The following is a 20,535-nucleotide window of genomic DNA, read 5'->3' on the forward strand; positions in this document are numbered from 1 at the left end:
ACAGAACATTCAGTGAAAAAGCTGTTCCTGTCTTCAGCATAAAATGAGATTCAAAGGCACCTAGTAATGCAGTGGCAGGATATTATATGTTTTTGTTAAAGATTTCAAACATTTCAAATAGTTTAAGCCAAATATGCTCTAAGTGGTTTGTTGATTTATCAATGACATGTAGTTAAGAGCAATTATTGAACTACACACTCAGAAGCTATATCAGCAATACAATATCAGGCACTTAAAAATGTTAATGAACATCTGCAAATGCCTAAATAAATACTCTTTAGCTAATCCTAAAAGTTTTAATGCCCCCTGCCCATGCAATGAAATGGCTGGGTGCACATGGGCTGTGTGGGTTACAGGCAGATGTCCCTCTTCAGGGTATGTGGTTTCCCCTATATGCTCTTTCCTGCTGTTTGAGATGCGGTTGCTCTGCCTCTGTATGGACCTGTGCCACTTGCTACAGTCCACCGATGCACACACTGATGGGAAAACACCCCGTGGGTTCAGGTGTGCGCGCTCATTGTACCCCGTACTGGTAGCCAAGGAGCTGCACGTAGGCTCCCCATGACATCTGGGAGGCACCTCTGAAAGGGACAGGCAGGGACCGGTGATGCCAGCAGGGTGATTCCTGGCAGTGACAGACAAGGTTTGACTGCTCATGCCTTTACTCCCATGCATGTCTCATTTGATACAAAATTTTCCTGCCTTTTTATAAGTCTTTTGAGGCTGATTCTTCCTTTGTTTCAAAAGTCTCTTTGTAATTCCCCAGTTACTGTTTAATCTGGTTGATGTTTGTCTTCCTCTTTAACATGACCAGCTTTGACGGTCTTAATCTTCTTTAGCATGACCAGTTTGGGGCAATCGGCCTCCAGATAGTTTTGTGTATTCAATACGTACACACACACATGATTTATATTCATATTTTAACAGGTGGTGTTATACAGGCCATTTGCCAAGGGTGGGCCATGCAAGCACCCCCACAGCACCCACATCTGTTAAATGAATATTTCTAGTATCCTGCATAGCTCATCACATAGACATCTCTACTGTCAACACCTGCTCGGTGTTTGGCATTTATTCCACTAAGCAGATCAACTAAATGTGTTTGCTGCTTATAAATTAACGAATGGTCACATCTGTGAAAAGCTTTCAGACAGTGAATGTAGAATGAGTTTAATATTAACCATTACTATTTTTATGAGTAATAAAAATTAATAATATTGTATGGCAGAAGGTGGAAGAAGTGAAAAAACACTGTTTTTTGTGTATCCATTCTGGATTCTTTTATTTTCATTGACTACTATCAAGCAAGCAGCATAAATAAGGGCACTATCCACATGTATAAACTAACGGTGACTCTGACTTTTACCTGTGTATTCCTAAATTATCAGAGGATTATATCTGATAATGAATGAATAAATGCATAAATTCAAAGCCGTACAGAAACTGTTCACTACCAGAGATGAAACTTACCTTTGCTTCCAGCCTTGGTAATGGTCCTGTTTACATACACAGAACATTTGAACCAACTTGAAGGTATTTGGGTTTCCTCACTGACATAATTGTTTCCTTATCAGGTTTTGATAAAGCTTTTCATTACTAATTAGATTTAGAAGATTAAAAGCTTGTCAGCATTTATAGACTGATTCCCACATATTTCAGAAAGCATATTTCATGGATAGTTAGGTGTTTTTTCTGTTTTTGCCACTGATTATCAGACCATTACTTTGTGTCAAAGTTTCTCACTAATATTAGTGTTAAGATCTATTAAATCTACTGAAGGAAGATAGCAAAATCTCTTTCTGTGTTTAAGAACATATAAGAGAGAGAGGCAAACTGTATATCTGCATTTGTATGTGATACTACATGAACTGATAGTTACAAAATCTCATGGAGCTCTATCATGCAGTCATCAGATTTCATTACCAAAAAAATGGTGGGAATTTAATACTACAATTTATACAGAAATCTATATTAGAAAGTGAGCAATCAGGAGGGACAGTATAACATTTAGAATCTCTCTAAATCAGAACAAAAAGGCAAACAATAATTTAATGTTCCAGAAAAAATAAATAATCGATTTTGCTTTTTAATTGTAATGTTTTCATATTTAATTTAATTTTTATACATGTAAGTTTGTAACTGGTTTTTGAAAGTAGTGTTGTGTTTCCTGTGTGGCTATGAAATTGATATCCTCATTGATAACAGAGGCTGAGTAAACCATACTCAACCTGGTGATTCATAATTCTTATACTAACTCATAAGAGGGAAATGGAATGGTTATTGCTGTAGCATAATTTTAAATTAAAAAGTCTAGGCAGCTCTGCAGATTAGTGCTTTCTAGCACAGAGTTTTGAGATGTTCTATTTGGGATGCAAAAGGTGGTTAAAATTTTCACTCAGGCCTGCCCTTGAGGATCAAAAACTTTGAATGATTCTCCTTGCTCTTATTGCCCCCCTGCTGCCTAAAACTTGAGTAGCTCCCAGCCAGTCATTGAGCTGGAGCTCAATGTCACGGAGCTGCTTCACTGCAGCTTCCCCTGAGACAAATTATCTGTGGAGAGGATTCATTCCGAAAGTTACTATTCCTCTTCTTCAAGGTTATTTTCTAAAACTGCTTCCACTTCTTCCTGTTTTAATGTCTTTCCTTTCCCCATAATCCTTTTGATTTCCTGTCTCCTTTTCTCTTTTGTCTGCTTTGTGTGAACTTTTTTCTGCGAAACAGAAGCACTTGCAGATTTTCTTGCTTTATTTGTTGCAGGAATGCAATATCTTTTTAAGTTTCTGCAGTTTACTATAAGGAATATTTTAATAATTGTAAATATACTTTCCTATCACCTTATGTATTTTCCCATATGTATAAATGCAGCATATAAATCACTAAGCATTGCTTTTTAAATGAATTTTATTTTGTATATTCCTTAAGTCATCTGCTTCAAGATTTTCACCTGCACCTGACAATTCAGTTCTGGGTTTTGCCCAGTACCTGGTTGTCCTGGGTGGATGACTGTTCATATTTCCTCTTGTACAAATGGCTTCACAAGTATAATAGTCCTGAAAGTGGTACTGGGCATTTAAAGCCTAATGTTCCATCCCAGGGGGAATGGACTACTGTGTGTACAGCAAGTCACTGTTAGCACAGTCCCAAGATTGGAAGATCATTATCATTAACTCTGTTTCATCTTTCATGTAGATTTGTTAACAAAACACATTTAAGAGCATTTAAGTCAGTGTTGCTTGTGCAGGAATCCCAGATGAAAAGAAACTTGAACTCCTAAAATCCTCTTCATGCTCTATTCACTGTTTACTTTCTCCTCTGTTTTTTGGTTGGTTGATTGGTTGGTTGGGTTTGGTGAGGGTTTTTGTGCTTTGTTTGGTTTTGGTTTTTTCTTACTTTTGATTCTCCAGTCATTTAAATAACATCATAAACAAGTGACTACATTTTTCTTATTTAATCATTCATTCAAGTAACATATGGGATGTTAGGCAATATGTGGTCAGTCATTCGCTGGATTTGAGAGCAGATGCAATCTAAACTTCTTGTGGTTGGAAGGCAGCAGAAAGGTCATAGACCTTGCTCCTCTTTCTTATAGCAGCTGGGTGGATGGAGGCAGATGAGTAGACCGTGTTGACTTTGCTACTGGAACATCCTAGTGTCCATTTCTTTATTTCTCCTTCTTCCTGTGAAGCAGAGAGTTTATGCATTGAATGTGTTCCAGATTACACAGAAGAAGACATAATAAATTTCCGTCAGGATGACCTGTTAGGAGAAGCACAAAGTCAGAATGTGTGTGTGCTGTTCCTTACAGTGCTACAGACATGTTAAATAACCTTCAACAAGTCCACGAGTTTTCTTTAGTATTCCTCTTTGCATGATGCCCACAGAGAAAATATGAGATTGAATATATTTGTTTTTGCCAAGAGTAAGTACTTCTTGAATAGGAGGTACTACAAAAGTGAGAAGTATTAGTTCTTTGACATTTAAAAAATGAATTATAAAGTTAATATTTATTTTTGTTGAAGTTTTATGTGCACAAAATTAGATTGGTAGTAATGGCTGAATCAATACCAAACTGATCAGATCTGAGTCAGTAAGATAAAGTAAGTAAGCTTTAATTTCCTGTTTTCATTATTCTGGAATGGTTTTTACAGGGAAGAATTAACAGAATATTCATTGAACAAGCCCTGTTAATATTACAAGTAACAACATATTTTCAGTGATGAACCTTTTGACTCTAGATATGTAACAAACCTTGAATTTATTTCAATATAAACATCAACTAAGCTTGAATAATCTATATTTCTCTAGCCTGCATCTGATTAAAAATGATCAGTTTACTGGAGCATTTTCCTATTTACTGTTTAATCAGTAATTAGTTTCAAATAATAATAAAAAAAAACCTTCTCTTTAAAACAAAACCATGTTACACTTCTAGTGTCTGATGGGAGATGAATACTGAGGTTGTATATTCCTGAAGGTCTAGTAATGGCATCAGTAACTGTTGTGACAGACTTGGGCTGTGCATGACATCTGGAAATTTTTGGAATCTGAAGGAATTTGGTGTAAGAAGACTGGGAGTTGGAAAAAAAACTGTTTGTGGAAGCATGAAAAGTAAAGTACAGTTTCACTGCTGCAAGGGACCACTGAATATGAATACTGGTCCGTCCTCATGACTTGCATCACAATAACTGATGGGCCCTAGCTTACATTAACCTAATTTCCACATAAAAATGAATTTCATTCGTAGGATACTGAAAAGGTTTATGGGGCTGTCAGATTGTTGAGAACTGCCAGTGTTTGGATGCTGGCTTGCACTGAGCACTTGAGAATACTGTAAACCCAGGAGAGATTGTCAAGGGCTGATTAAAATGGTTCCTAGATGGATAAAAGGGACAACGCACCAAATTAACTATAGATGGTGATGCATTGTCCTGTTATTGTAGCCTACAGTGTATATTGGTTGGCTTATCAAGCTGTTGGGAAACCTAACCATGGTGGATCGCTACAGACCTGACTCTGCTTCTCCATGACTGGGTTTTTCGTGCCTGTCTGCCTTTGGGCATGCTATATATTTTATCAAACACAGAACTTTTTTTTTTTCCTTCTTCTTTTTCTTCTGTGATAATCTCTTTCTCATAGAAAATAGCCTTCAGAGTCATCCACAAAGAAACAAATCCATGTATTTAGGGGGAAGGGAAGATAGGCTGTTACTTAGTACCTTAGTTGTAGTCTTTTCCCAGGCTTTTCTGCACAGGCAGACCTATACTAAAAGATAAAATATAGGTTCTTTTTTTAAAGTCTCACCTCTGCTATGTTCACAGACTTTAAAGAATGGCTTGGTCACAACATCTACAGTGATGGATCTGAATAGCTCTGTGGCTCTTAAAGCATTAGTGGTCTGTGATGAGCAGTACAGGACAGTTATGAAGGATGGATGGATGGAAATTTTGGTGAAGCTTTGTAAGCATTTGCTATATATCTCTTTTTAGTGTATCTGCTTACCCATTTTATCACTGATACAGACACAGTTATGATTTGCATTTTCTGGATGAGTAAATGTCTAATGCTATAAATTATTCATTACACCTGTGTAGTTCAATCAGAACAGGAGACAATAAACAGCAAGAAAAACAGTAATAAAGGCAGTGAAACCTGTATTAGAGTCCATTCTTGCTGAGGTACTGGCAGACCTAAGAGATTGCCCTAAGTTGCCCACAAAGACATCCTGCTTCTTTTTATTAGAAAAAAGTATTTCCATTACACTGTGTGTGTTATTGATCTCTTGTGTAGCAATTTAAGGTTTGAGCAGACTTGACACTTTATGAATGGTACAGAGTTACAATAATGTTCCACGCCACCATTCATATTTTTTTGCATCTAAATTTTGCTGAATAAACTAATTCCTCCGATCAAAATGTTATCTTTATTTAGTTTTGGCAGGAGTGATTTACATCAATTTAGGGGTTCATTTAAATACACAGTATATTTAAAATGTATTTATGAGTAACACTGATTTTTTTATTTTTTTTTTTTTTTTTAATGCTTTAGAACCAGATTAAAAAAATCTTGGCAATGTTTAAGTAAGCATCTCAGCTCAAGGATGGTTTTCTGTCTCTGAGCCTATGTCTGTCATTGCTAATATATTAGCTGGCATGGGACTGAAGTCAGGCCGTACAATAGTCTCTGGCATTTCATGTTACCTTTTATAATATAGAGTATTAAACCCAGAATTCAAACACTGGAAAATGGGAAAAAGTAGATTTTTGACTCCTAAAGCTTTAATACAGCAATTATACATGAAACTTACTGAAGAAATTAAGATAAAAAAGGACACTTCATAGTCAAGGATAGATCCATTCTTTTTCTGATCATGGAACATCGTAGTATCTTACTGATTTATCAGAGAAATTTATTCTTCATGCCAAGCCTTGCTTCCACCATGTCTTATCAGTGTAATGTATGTAACAGGATTTGGGAACAAAATTCGGTTATATTTATAAAGTGACAGGAGAATTCAGATTGAAAGGGAGCACAGGAGGTCTCTAGTCCAACCTCAGGTCAGGGTTAGCCATGGGGTTGGACCAGGATGCTCAGCTGAGCCTTGAAAACCTCAAAAGGAGGCAGCACAGCCTCTCTGGGCAGCCTGTTCTGCTGCTTGACTGCTCCCATGGACAAAGGTTTTTCCTCATATCCAGTCTGAGCTTCTCTTCTTCCCGCTTGCACTCATTGTCTTCCCAGCATGCAGCACTGTGAAGAGCCTTTCCCATAACCTCCTATATGTACAGGCAGGCTGCTGCTAGGTCCCCTGAAGCCACCTCTTCTCCAGCTGAACAACCCCAGCTACTTCAACTTTCCCTCACAGGACAAGCAGGCCCCAACCATCTTGATGGCCTTTTGCTGAACTTGCTCTTCTTTCCTGGATACACTACTGTAGATATGGTCTAACAGGTGCATAGCAGAGGCAGATGATCAGTTCTCTTGATCTGCCATCTGTGCTGCTGTTGACACAGCCCAGGATGCTGTTGGCTTTCTTTGCTGCCAGGGCATAGTATTGGGTATTGGGCATGGCATCCACCAAGGCTCCCAGGACCTTTTCAGTACAACCGCTTTCCTGCTTGCCCAAAGGCATGCTGTAAAGTTCAGATCACAAAATGAAGACATGAAATATTTTCTGACAATTTCCAAACAAGACATTTTGACATATTTTTGTTCCTTCTGTTTTGTTTGAGCAATGAAAATTCAGTTACATTAATCTAATTTTGCAAAGAACTAGGGTTATGACAGAACTGAACATCATTCTGTCTGCATTTCTTGAATCAGTTATAAATGCTAACCTCTCCTCCTTCTCAGGAATATCCTCTCTCAACAAGGTTTAAATAATATTATTCCATTTATTCAATTCAGTTTGATTGAAATCTGTGTTACGTTTCTCATATTTTACTGAGGTATTATGGGAGAGGAAAATATAATATGTGAATTGGCTGTGCAGGAATAAAAATGGTAAGAACATGAAAAGTGAAGCAAAACCAGTATCTGCCAGAAGTCCAGCAGTTATTCTTTGACAACTGACTTGCAAAATGGGGACAGGATTTGTATGTTTGAATTATACCAGTAAATAAATAAATGAAGTCCTTATGCAGCATTTTATGCAGGATACTGTGGACTTTATAGCTTGCTGTTTTGCAATTTGTAGTGAGAAAGGACAACAGATTGGAAGAAGCCAGCATTAAGCCATAAATTAATGTACCATGATGTCTTTAAATCCCATTGTGAGCTAATGTTAGATTGTCATTGGTTAAATGCTTTCAAGGACTGATATTAATAACATTCTAAAGGAAGGGATGTCAGTTCCCTAATGGAAGGGGGCCATTCAAGCAACATATTTGATGACTGGTCAGCAAACTGGCAACAGCAAAGTGTATGCATGAAGACAAGGGAAAAGGAAGATCAAGGGATCATCACCTAATCCTTCCATCTTAGATTGTCAGAGATGAGAGAAAATATCAGTTTTTCACAAGAACAGTTTGTCCTGCTGGGCTTGTGTGATGCTGCAGTTCCAGGAACAAAAGCAACAGGGGAATGTTATTATTACGATACTGCTCTGAAAATGAGATAAAGGAAAAGAAAAAAATCCTTCTCCCTAGTTACAAAACATAAGTTGTTAAAAATATCTTTATGTCTTCCAATTCTACTGTAACATTTATCCAAAAGGTGTTTAAAGATTTTGTCACTAAAGTCACTTTGCTCCCCATCCTTATGGATGGGCATCCATTTCTGCTGTGTTCCATTGCAGCTCATTAAAAAATGGGGATTAGAAATGAAATGAGAACAAATCTTTAAATGAAAATATTGTATTGTAGTAGAATATGATGGAATTTAGCCATTTCCTGGAATAATAACCAGGTTCTTTGGGTTTGTTTTGGGAAGTAATAAGACTATACTTGAAGGCATATACTACTGGGTCTGTACAATTTCAGAATATTTCTCTTTCTTTTTTGTCTTGAGGAGGTGAAAGGACATTTGGGGCAGAACTATATGGTCAACAGTGATCCAGCCCCTTTATCTTTGTACTGTTATAATCCATAGGTGCTTAAATGTTCTCTTATGCCAGAAACAATTCCCCATGGGCTAAGTCAGCTGTGACAGAAAATGAGATTGGTATGGGGTCAAACAATATGACACTAACATGCATTCTGCACTGAGGAAACTTTATGATTGCTTGAAAGACATGAAGCTGGCTTGTGTTAGTTCTGAATAGAATGTATGAGGGAGTCTGAGGTGGGAGAAAGTTTGGTATTTATATTCAGGATACTGTTGGAAGCTCTGCCTAAACCTGGTTGTGCTTCTGGACATAAACATTGCTGATGTATTTACAGGGATTGGTTGAGTCTGTACCCAGGTGGTTTCTTGTCTTCTGCTGTTACAAGACAGGCTTTCATTTGTGAGACAGGAATGGAGAAAATGCTTTTGTTTTAAAATAAGAGCTGTGGAGATTTCAGTGTGGGTGATTGAGTGACAACCAAGGATATACTTGCTGTACCACATTTTTTAAAGAAATGAACAGGAAAAAATAGACCAAAACAAAACAACATTTTTCATAATGCAGGGCTTGATTACTGATTCACTTTGACCTGAAACATGCAGCAGCACAAAGGCTGTTAAACCAAAGGATGGCATATTTTCACTAGTGGAAGAGAAGATCAGCCAATCATGCCCTGCTGACTGGCATGTAGGGAGATTTATAGTCTCCATAACTAAGACAGGTGATGTAAATACATCCTTTGGAACACGTTTTCTGTGTGCCAAGGAGCACTCCCTCCTCTAGCACACAGTGCAGCTCTGACAGTTTTAGCTGCATCTTTGTCATGGTTTCAACGTCACACCATTTTATGGGGTTGATTATATTATTATTCTGCCTTTGTTAGTACCAACTGTACCTTGGTGTCAGATTTCTTTCTTCTAAAATGGAAAAAGAGAAAAATCTCCTGTGTGTCCACAGTGATCTGTTCTAAACTAAATGGTAAATTCACAATGGCCAAAAACGTGATATAGTGAATACCCTGCAGGGTCTTGTTCTAGTGAACTTCTGAGAGAGATGGGTGTTCCTTTCAAATAATTTTATTGGTTAAATGTAATCAGCCAAAGTAGTCCAGTCCTCACAATTTTTTAGAAGATGCGATCGCGACCCATAAAAGGAATATATTAGTCTTTATCTTTATTAGTTTTTACATTAAGCACTGTCACTTTCTGTTAGAAGGTAGCATTTTTATGAGTTGTTTGAAAGCAATGGAACAGTGAATTTTTGGTTTTGATTTATCTCAAAGGACGTTTTATGCTTTTGGCAAAATGCTAAATGTTTCTCGGTGAATCCAGGTTAAAAAAAAAATAAAAGTGAGGGGGCTAGTAAGAGCAGCAGATGGGGTAAACACCGTGATAGGGGGATAATCATGGGAATGTAACTGTTTCTGAAGACTTTTCTGTTTTAATGGTATTGTTGTTTGAGGAAATCCTGAATAAGGACTGCTTACACCTATTCTGTGTGAAACAAAAATCTCAGTAGTTCCTGGGTGCAGTTTACTTCTATTTCTGTCATGGGAACAGAGTTGTGGTCTGTCATGGTGACAGCCGTAGTTCTCAATATTGCCCCAGGCATCAGTGCAGAAGGTGGCATGTGGCTGTCATAGCCAAAAGGAAAAGAAGACTGCATGGATTACAATTGTTTTTAAGCACTTTGAGGGTGTTTTGCATGGCACTTTAAACAGTTTAAAGATCAGTAGTGGTCCACATGCTCATTTGGCAACCATCACTTCATAGAGGATCACAGAGCCTCATGAGGCAGGAGTCATTATCCATGTCTTCTGCCTGTGTCTGTGACGAGAACTCCCACCCCTTTTTAGAAAGACAGAGAGCAGAAATTGTGTAGCAGATGTGTGACTCTTGACACAACACTGGGAGTGACAGAGAACTCATTTCTGCTTTTTCCTTCCCCACATGACTATCAGGGAAGCAGTGAAGAAAAACAGTTACTGCTGTTTCCCATACTTCAATTTCCTTTGTGTACAGAGAGAGAAGAGAACAGAAAGAAAATGGAAAGAGAGTGTGCCAAATAGGAACTGAAAGAAAGCTGAATAGCAAGAAAGGTCAAATGTCAGCTGATGACTGAATATTGAAATGTGTGTCCATCCTTAAAAGACATGATTTGGGGTGGCCACCCCATGCTTCAGAGTTAGTGAGTGAGAGAGATTAGCATAGCTGAAGATCACATGTATTTACAGAGGAACCTTCCATCCTGTCTGGAGAAACTCTTCAACTCCACATCTGCCCATCCTTAACCTACAAATTCAATCCCCAAATCCGAATTAGTCTTCATCTGCATCTCTTCAGTCCTGTTATTTTTTATCAGGGTTTTGTTTTCTTTTTGTTTTCCCTGGCTTTGTTGGTCAGAGTGATGTCTGTGTCTTCTATTACCTGGCATGGTGGTGCAGCTGAAAGGCTCACAGGACATGTCTCCATCACTCATTCAAGCAGAAAAGTCAGGCTTGGACCAGAACTGTCCTGTTCTGCTGCACCTCTCTTCTTTCCTCCAGCCCTTGCTCTGGGGAGAATGGTGTGACCCTACAGAAGAGCTCTTTTGCCCCCTATCGGGAGGACACTTAGTCAGAAATGGCTTCCCAGAGGAAAACTGGAATTCATAGGAGGAGTGGAGAGCCGCTCAGCCAGCTGCAGCCACCGCGGTGTGACTCGAGAACAGCACAGGCAACGCTGTAACGAGCAAGACGCTGCCAACTGTTACTTCATCTGCTTTGAGAGTTTGGGAGTAAAGAAACAGAGAAAGGGAAGGAAAGTGCAGCCAGAAGCACTTAAATATCATTAGAGTTATGTAAATCAGGCAAGTTAAAAAGAAAGAACTGAAGTGTTATTTCCCTCCTGGGGAGTTCTGGGGCTAAGTGGAAGGGGGAAGGGATGTCTTGAACAAGGATGAATTAACAATTTTTCTACAATTTGAGATCTTGTGGACAGACAGGAAGTAATCTTGTATCGATGTCTTATTTTTACAGGTTGATAAATATAAATGCACAATATAATCCTTTAGGAATAATATTTTTCAAAAGCTTCATATCTGGGTTTAACATTTTAATGCACTGAGTATTGGCTGATGAAATAAAAATAAAGACATTTATGTGAATATTTTTTTGTTACTCTACCAAAGTGTTTAAAGCAGTTCACTTTTAACTGCACATTACTTAAATTATTTTGGGTTGTATGTAAGTAATTCAAAGCTGAGAGTAACTAATAAAAACAGGGCTATTAATGACCACAAAAAATCATTACTTCCCCAACTCTTCTCATCCAAGGGCAAGATCCATTACACCTGTAGCTTTAAATGTTGAAAAATTATTCCCTGCAAATATTTCTGCTAGCAAAGATGACATTCAGCTGGGATACAGAAGGCTGGTGCAAAGCAGCCTGCCCTGCAGAGCTCTGCTGTAACCAGTATGTGTGACTGATGGGAGCGATCAGTTCTGCTCAGTGCTTGCCCTTCAAGGGAGTTTTGGTCAGGTCAAGATGGGATGACTGTATTTATAATTGTGTCTCTCCAAATGCCACAGATCTTTGCATAGAGATTCAAAATTAGGAGGAGTTGAGTTGTGGTGGTATATGAAACACTAATTGAAAAGTGTGGGCTGATTCCAAATAATCCTCTGGTCCATGTGGCAAAGCGCAGTCAGTGGCATGTCATGAAATTCTAGATCAGTACTGCCTACATCACAGATTTCAGCTCATGCCTCTTCTCATTCATTATATGGGAAAACAAAAATCTTACCCCAGTTAAGGCTTTAAGGATGGAAATATTAACATGTGGAGATGTGACTTTCTACATGAAAGGAACTTACTGTAGCAATGCCACCTGCAAAGACAGAGGCACACTGTAATCAGAGCTCTCAGCAGTGTGCAGAGGAGCAGCAGATGAAGAGGTGAGGAGCTGACATAAGTGCTGGGGAGCATCCAGCCAGGAGCAGTGCAGGTTTTTATGGAGCGAAAAAAAAGAGTGAGCACAGAGGAGCCGGCAGCTAACAGAGCACAAAGCCCGGGCCCAATACTTGGAAGCATTTTTGCCTGAAACTGCCAGTACCTCTGCACTGCAAAATACTGTCCCACAGAGATAAACAAAAAAGAAAGAAGGAAATCTGCCTGGGATTACTTTGCTTCTAAGGAGCATTTTACAGTTTGCTCTGTACACCTAAGTAACATAAAGCTTTGCCTTATAGGCTCCAGCGTGTTTCGGAAATACCCTCATTCACAAAACATGGAGGTTGAGGCTGATGAAGGTTATGACTGCTGATAAATCTAAGCATTTGTTACAGATACTGGGTTTAAGCATAATTTATAGGCAAGCTTCTGACTCTCAGTAGCAGAATAAAAACTCTTCACATCAAAGCAGTGAGGGATTCAGAAACTATTCATAATAAGCAAGTCTATCTGATATCAAATGAGGTTGTCTTAACAATGTGTCTTTGCACTAAAAATGTGCAATTGTTTTTGCCATATTGAGGAGATGTTAAATTTCAAACATTTGAGAGATAATGTGCTACAGTTGCTATTCCAGAGGTTTTCTGTCAGCCCAAAGACATTCAAATCTAGATGTGTTATTAAGGAGTAAAGACTGGATGACAATTCCTGGTTTTATCTGAATGGGAAGAGTGGCAAGTGAGACTGTAGGTGCTGTGGTTCCTGAGAGAGGACGTTTTTTGGAAACACTTTTTTGGGTGTATTTTAGCAGCTAGTTCACCTGAACAGTGAATGCCATCTCCAGTGCAGCCCTTGTGAATGCGCAAGATCAAGACGTTGGTGGGATGTGCTGCAACATTATAGCCTACTTGTTGTTTTAGAAATATGATTTTTGTCTTCAGTGTTGCCCACTGGACCTGATCAAAGTGGGATTTTTCAGCTTTTTTGCAGGAAAAAAATAATCAAATCCTAAAAGATTTAAATAAGTACAAAGTCATTAGGGATTAGTAAATGAACCACATATGAGTAAAAATATGCCCGAATGTTGAGCATTTTAATGATTAATAACAGGAGTTTTTCTTTGTATCAAATCGTGGATATTGTGTACACACCACAGTGTCTTTGTGAACCTTCTGATCCGGGGGCAGCAGTAGTATGATACAGGTGATGTAAATTGTGCATCAGGATCAGCATGTCTGCTTTGCCTACCAGCTCTCAGTGAGCACTGCTTGAAAGCTCGTATTTAAACTCTAGGTCTTTCCAACACAAATGGTTGTTCTAGCTTTTTTATGAAGTTGCTTGAGTTTCTTAGAGCTGTTATACTCTGCAGTAGGACAAAATTCACATTAAGGAGGAATGTGTGATAGTTCTTAGAAGAGGCAGAAGATATTTTGTTTCAAGGAGGACAGCAAAACAGTCTTGGAAGAAAAACTGACGTGTTTCAACCTTACAGTAAGATGTTGTTTTGATAATATTGCAACAGGACTGTACTTTTCAAAAAAGTATCTAAAAGGTGTCTTTAAATGTGAGCCATGGGAAATTGTACAGGTATCTGCTAACTGGGCCACTCTACTTGAGAGGCCTTTGACATGGGTCGTAGGTGAGACTAAGTAATACATCCGTAACACTGTTTTATTCATAAATCTTAGCTAAGAGATACAGAAGTGAATTATGCTTTCAAACATAAAGAGAAAAGATGAGCAGTGGACTGCACTTTTTAGAAACCTGAGAGCTGTGCTGTAAAGATGCAAAATTATTCCCAGTTCAGCAGAACATCACCTGCAGAGCTGCAGTCCACCAGTAATAGGGAGACCACAGCCTTCCCCTCAAACAAGCAAGAAATGGATAACCTTACTGAGTCAAGACACAAACCTAAGTTGGGAAATACGAGCAGCTGCCAGTCAAAGAACATATGATAATAGGCAGGGATTTCCATCTGATGGTGAGTTCAGGACTCAGTCAGGGCTCACAGACCTGGGCACATGCTGAAGGAGAAATCCTGCTACCTAAACCAGCAGCAGCCACTGTATCACAGGCTTAGTGATTTCTCACACCTGTGAGAGGCAGCTGCTTGGGAGCTGGTATGGTTCATGGTGCTCCCCAGCACCAAAGCAGTCCTGCTGAATTCCTGCAAGTGTTGTCAATGGAGGTTTTCCACTCTTTCAAAACCAAGGAGGTGATATTGTACTGCTGCTCTACCTTGGCATTGCTTGGGGGTGCAGAGGAAGAGGCAGCCAGAGCTGATTGTGCTCCTGCCTTGGAGTGGTGTCTTATGCAGTTCTCCAGGTTAGGAACTTGGGAGCTGCTCATTCTGGTGCTCTCCCTGGTTCAAAGCAACCTGGATCACCCACAGTGCTGCAAAAGATGTCTGGCTGAGATGTGCTATAGCCCAATTTTGTATTCCCAGGTGCTACAAATAGTCAATTGCCTCTCCACAGAGTTTGTATAAAACAATTACATGACTTAAGTAGTTTTTTATAGCCTCTTCACTGAGTTGTAAATATTTATCCAGAGTATAAAACCATGGCAAATCTGAATGTACACCTCAATCTCAGTTCTTCTGTAGCTTCATCCAGGAAAGGAGCAGGTCAGTCACCGTGCAGAGGTGCTGAGCCTTTGAACCCACTGGCCTCGGCTATATTCATGTGAAATAAAACTGTGACTAACTGCCTACAATTGTGGAGATTTTATCATTTTAGACAGCATAAAACCATGGAGATTTGGTCCATCAAATCCATCTCTCAACTCCCTTTCACAGCTTTTATTGAAGTGCCTAACACTTAATGAGGCTTCAGAAACATTTGTGCAATTCTTCCGAGTACTTGTGAAGACCTAAACCAAGCCCTGACTATGTGATTCCAGTTTTATTCTGCTGTGTTTGGTCAGCTTTTTAACTTATCTTGCTGAGAATAACTATCAGTTCCTTGATTTTTCTTTGAGTTTGTTTCCTCTGTCTTCTTTACAGTGCTCTGTAAGAACACTGACCTCGTGGCACTGCTTTCCTTGATGAGTGATGTCTTCAGCTCAAGTCGGAATGTGTGATTTGCATAAGGCAAGTAAAATCCATCTCACACCCTGTTTAGAAATATTAGTTAGAGAGTAGAGCAGTATAATGTATTATAGAAAGAGGCTGCAGAAGAAAACATGTATCTCACAAAATGATCATTAAAACCAAACTCAATATGTATTTAAATCGTAAGAAATTCTTCTCCAAGGGCCCTGGAAAGGCAAATCCACAAATACTCTCAGATCAATATCAAGAAAAGAAAAACACAAGCACTCTTTTGTGAGTCAGTGAGGATACAGATCCAAGGTGCACAGCACAGGAGGTGAGGAGGATTATATTCAGCCCTTGAGTGCAAAGAATAAAGCCTCTACTCCCAGCAAGTGACCAACTATCCATAAACCAACTGAAAATGAGAACCTGCCTTCTCTAGTTATGTGTGATAAGAACCTCACATCATCTACACCTGCTTCTTATGCTTAGATCGTTTACATTTCTCTGCCTCGTTCAGTTGGAGAGATGGATAGTCATGACCTTTGTTAGCACGCTGAAGTTAAACGTCTGAAAGGACTGCTGGTCTGCTTCAACTTGGTTGTGCAGCAGCTGTAACTTAACACAGTGCCAGTATCTGAGGTATGGTATTTACTATTTTTTATGGTATTTGCTATTTTTGTGTTTTTCAGATGCCTACTGTGTGTGTCTGTATATTATTTTAATCACAGTTCCTTTTCTCTTGATTCTGTGAGTGCACTGAGCTGCTTTGCCTCCTGGGAGAGGCAATTGTATGGTGATGTACTGAAGTGGAAGGGGTGCTATCTCTGAATTCTTCTCTTTCTCTTAGATGCTAAGAATTTGCTAATGTGTTGTGGCTGTTTTACAAGCTGCTGTGATGCATAATCCTGTTTTAAATAGCTATCAGGAAAGCATGCAGCTATTCTATTTCTCTTCTGGCAGATCTAGCATGTCAGTCCTGGTGAACAGGCATTTCCTATGTCATGTTCCGTTGTTCTGACCTTGAATTTATAGGCTTGTCTTCAAAGGCAATTGTTTCCACCTCAACCAAGGGGAAGTTCATATTTTGTATAAAAAATGTGCATGTGAGAAATTGTGAGAGAACCAGAAATCCTGGCTCTTTTTAGACTCAGCTGGAAGTTAAATACTGATTTCAGTGAGGCGTGAGAATGAACCTGAGACTCACTGCTTAATTGCTCCAAAAGGCAAAGCTTCAGGTTTCAAGTCTATTTTCTCCTTCCTGTTGTTCTTTATTCCACCTTCTTTCTTCAATTTGTTTCCTTTAAATAGCAGTTCTGTCTGTGTATTTCTTCTGCTTACGCCTAGCCCTAATTTTAGGCACAGGCAAAATGGAGGGTGGCTGCCAACTTGGCTTTATGGCAGTGTTAGACCTGGTGAAGGTGGCAGTGGCTACTGCTGAGAGAAGGGTTGGGGTACGAAGGGTGATAGCAACAGTTGGCTGAAAAAAAGAGGTAATGGAAAAATCAATGTAAACAAAGTTGCTACTCTCAGACATTCAACTGCTCTTCATCCCAGTTTCTGTTCTGTTAGCAAAAGTAACCTGGCCCTGTTTCTCTTCTAGGGGTATTTATATTGCTAGGAATACTCACATCAACTCTGCTTATAGGTTTTTCTCCAGTGACAGTCAAGGCTAATTTTACTGGAATTAAAGAAAAGCCCTTGCTCTTTTGACTTGAATACCTGTTGGATCTGGGTTACAGCTTGTTACAGACCTGTGACTTGATTTAGATTCCCATCAAATAAAATACTGCTAGTGGGAGTCATGTCTGCAGGATTCTCTAAATGTTTTTGGTGATTTCATGTCCTGGTATCTTAATGCATCTCAGTTGTTTTACTGCCTGGTGTTCTTTCTTAGCTTAACAGAGGCAAATGGGGAGAAAGCTTTAAGTTGTCTTTAAAGCCTAGTTTTTGTTCAGATTTTTAAAAAACTGAAATGTAAATAAAAATGCTGCTACTTGGCTTACTTTTATTAAATTCTAGGCTGGTCATATAAACCAGGATTGTTCATGTAGGCCAACTAATAACTTCTGGACTGTGCTCTGGGCTCATCTATCTTCTGCACTGTTAAATCTTTGGTCTTGCTGAACATATTTTGCCTTTGGTTATACTCATTTTAGATGGTGCAATAGTAAAAGTAATGAGTTTTTCTGAAGATGGATGGAAAAGATTGCAAAGATGTTTGTTTAAAGATTTAGGAAGGGTCAATAGGAAGTGAATTTGTCTCCTGGTAAATTTATGATGAGGCTACAGCATCACTTAGTTGCATTATCTGAGGACTGTTGCTTGAACACTCTGCTGTCTTCTGGGTAGTTTTATAAGTGATTCTGTCTTCAAACCTTCTGTGCATTTGTGAACTGTAAAGCTCTGTAGCAATGTTTATGCAAGTTTATTTTTTCCTCACAGCAACTGAGTTTGAATAGACTACTGCTGTGCACTTAACAGCAACACAACACTTTTCACTCACAGAGCACTCACTGGGCGCCTCTAAAAGTGGTTGTGTTGGAAGTGGGAATATATTTTATCCAGAAGAACACCAAGCATAGAAAAAAACCCAAATGACTCAAAGTTAGCATAAGAAATCACTGGCATAACCAGGACTTTAACCTGTTGTCACCATTTTTCACGGTTATGAGGTAATTCTTGCACATTGGAAGCTTCCTCTATTTGATGTGGCACTTGGAAAATCAGCCTAGGCTCATGTTCTTAGCTTCTAAGTCCATCTCGAAAGCTAGGATTATACAAATATGGTTATGTTTCATTCGAAGCTGGTGCTAAATCAGCTGTGGCCACCCTGGGCCAGTTCCCTAAGGATGTGTTCAGCTTCTTATGTTACTTTTGCAGTTCATGCTGTTGTAACTGCAGAGCTACCACAGCCCAAATGAGCTGATTTAAATCTGCATTGAGTTGCAATTGTAGACAGCCTAAACTTCTCTTAGCTCTTAGTGAATGCCTATTCAGTATTTTAGAAACTCAGTTTACTGGCATTGTGAGCTGCCTTTGGGATGAAGAAGCTGCCTCTGTGCTCCTGCTGTTGAGTGTTGGCCCCTGGGTTTATCAGTCCTTGTGATTTGTGTAGTTATAAAAAACTGCTCGTAAATGTTTCCATTAGAGATGTCATCTTCATCTGTGTGTGTAAATATGTTGCTGTTTCTATTATTTCCCCAAACTGTCAATTGTTCATTGATCACACTGACCACTGACGTTTTCAGTGATCACACCCACTGAACTCCATGTAATAAATTACTTTCTGATCAAAATGGGTTCATTTGCCAAGTGTTGCAGGGAAGCAGCCTGGCAGAAATTCATACTTAGCTGATAAGAAATGTCAGGGCTGAATATTTATGTGTTAATTGTTATACCAACAATATGCTTACATCTGTAATCTTGCTTACAGTATCACCACAGGATTACCTCAATTAAAGACAGAAGAGATTGGTGTATGCATATCATGTCAGTCCATTCCCATGGCCTATTACAGGGTTTCCCTGCCCCCCCCATGATGGCTTCTCAGGGCTTGACCAACCTAATATTAAAGAAATCAAGAGGTGGAAGATTTCACTATGTCCTTTGGGAGATATTTCTACTCTTGCACTGTGTTTTGTTTTGTTTGTATTTTCTTTTTTTCCTGATGTTCATATCACATTCTAGTTTCCCAAATTTCATTCTTACTAGTGTTATTTTATTATAAATGATGGCACTGTAGAATCAGTGTCATATTTAAATAATATGGTAAAGTAAATTTAAAACAACAGATGCACTCTGTAGATTCTGATTATTATTTTTTTTAATGGCTGACATATGCTATCAAATATTAACTGCCACACTGGGACCTAATGAAAACCAGTGTTACCCTAAAAGTGCCCAGAGTTTAAAAGTGGTGGTGTTTTTTGTTTGTTTTTGGGTTTTGTGTGCTTTTTGTTTGGTTGGTTTTTGTTTTGGTTTGGTTTTGTTGTGTTTTGTTTGTTGTTTGTTTTTTTTTTTAACTGGCAGCTATATGCTTGAATGTTTTAAACAAAAGCAAAGGCAATGTGACAGAGTGACTGTATTTCACTGTAATGTTGTGTGTTGAAGAGAGGTGGGCCAAAGAGCAGCATGGCTGTTATTGCTACTAATGTAGCCATCCAGATATTTCTACCAAAATGGAAAATGGTAAATGCCATATGGATAATCTAGCAATGCTCAAGCCCTTCACTACTTCCTTTATGGCCAAACAGGGCCATGTGATCTGCAAAACCAGCTGTTTCTTAACCTCATGCAGTCACATTGTTTCTGTGTATTTGTCCAGTAAATAGAACAAAATTGCTACTTTACATTTATATCACTATTTACTGAGTGTTGAACCAAAGGAACTTGTGTGTATTTGTTCTGCATATGCTTTTCAGAGGTGTATATGTTACCTGTTGAAGTACAGCACTGTCAATTTGTGCAATGGAATCACTGTCAGTTCAGATCATTTTTCCAAACAGTTCACTGTAAACTTAGTGGAACAAGTGAGTGCATGCAGTCTGAGGAGCAGATAGGAATTATGCATCATCAAAGCGATGCGTGAACTGCTGTGATGTTATTTTTTTTATAAAAGCATGAACAGAAGCTTTAGTTGTTGTATTATTAATATATGTTACTGTGAGAGCTGGATGAAACCTACAAAAAGCCCTATTTAATGCTATTAGAAATGTCAGGTGACAAGAGTCTGGATACTTTTTTCTCTTACCTTTCCCTTTACTCAGACCTAATGGTCTTCTCAAATGCTCTTCCTTGTGTAGCTCTTGCCCTCTGCTGGAATAAAGCAAACGCAAGCCTGTGTGTTGCTACCATACAATTTTATAAAATGTGTGCTTGATTTTGCTGATCCCTCATGGATGAAATCAGTTTCTATTAAAGTTTGTGTTCATTTTGATCTAGGAAGCATAAAGTATGCACGACTACTGTGTGCCCGATTGCTCTCTGTGGGCTAGAGGTTTCTGGTTTGGTTGTAATCTTAATGCCAGTTC

At 38.8% G+C, this 20,535-nt stretch overlaps 1 long non-coding RNA gene across 1 annotated transcript in view; it reads left to right on the forward strand.

Annotated features, from left to right (window-relative positions):
* The window catches only part of LOC110358565 (uncharacterized), an 88,465-nt gene that overhangs the window by 26,998 nt on the left and 40,932 nt on the right, over window positions 1–20,535 (forward strand). The window contains exon 4 of the long non-coding RNA XR_010473264.1: window positions 15,473–16,144. This is a non-coding gene — a long non-coding RNA (uncharacterized LOC110358565). The remainder of the gene's footprint in view (window positions 1–15,472; window positions 16,145–20,535) is intronic.

The sequence above is a fragment of the Columba livia genome, chromosome 5, assembly GCF_036013475.1.
Source record: "Columba livia isolate bColLiv1 breed racing homer chromosome 5, bColLiv1.pat.W.v2, whole genome shotgun sequence".
NCBI classification, from domain to species: Eukaryota; Metazoa; Chordata; class Aves; order Columbiformes; family Columbidae; genus Columba; species Columba livia.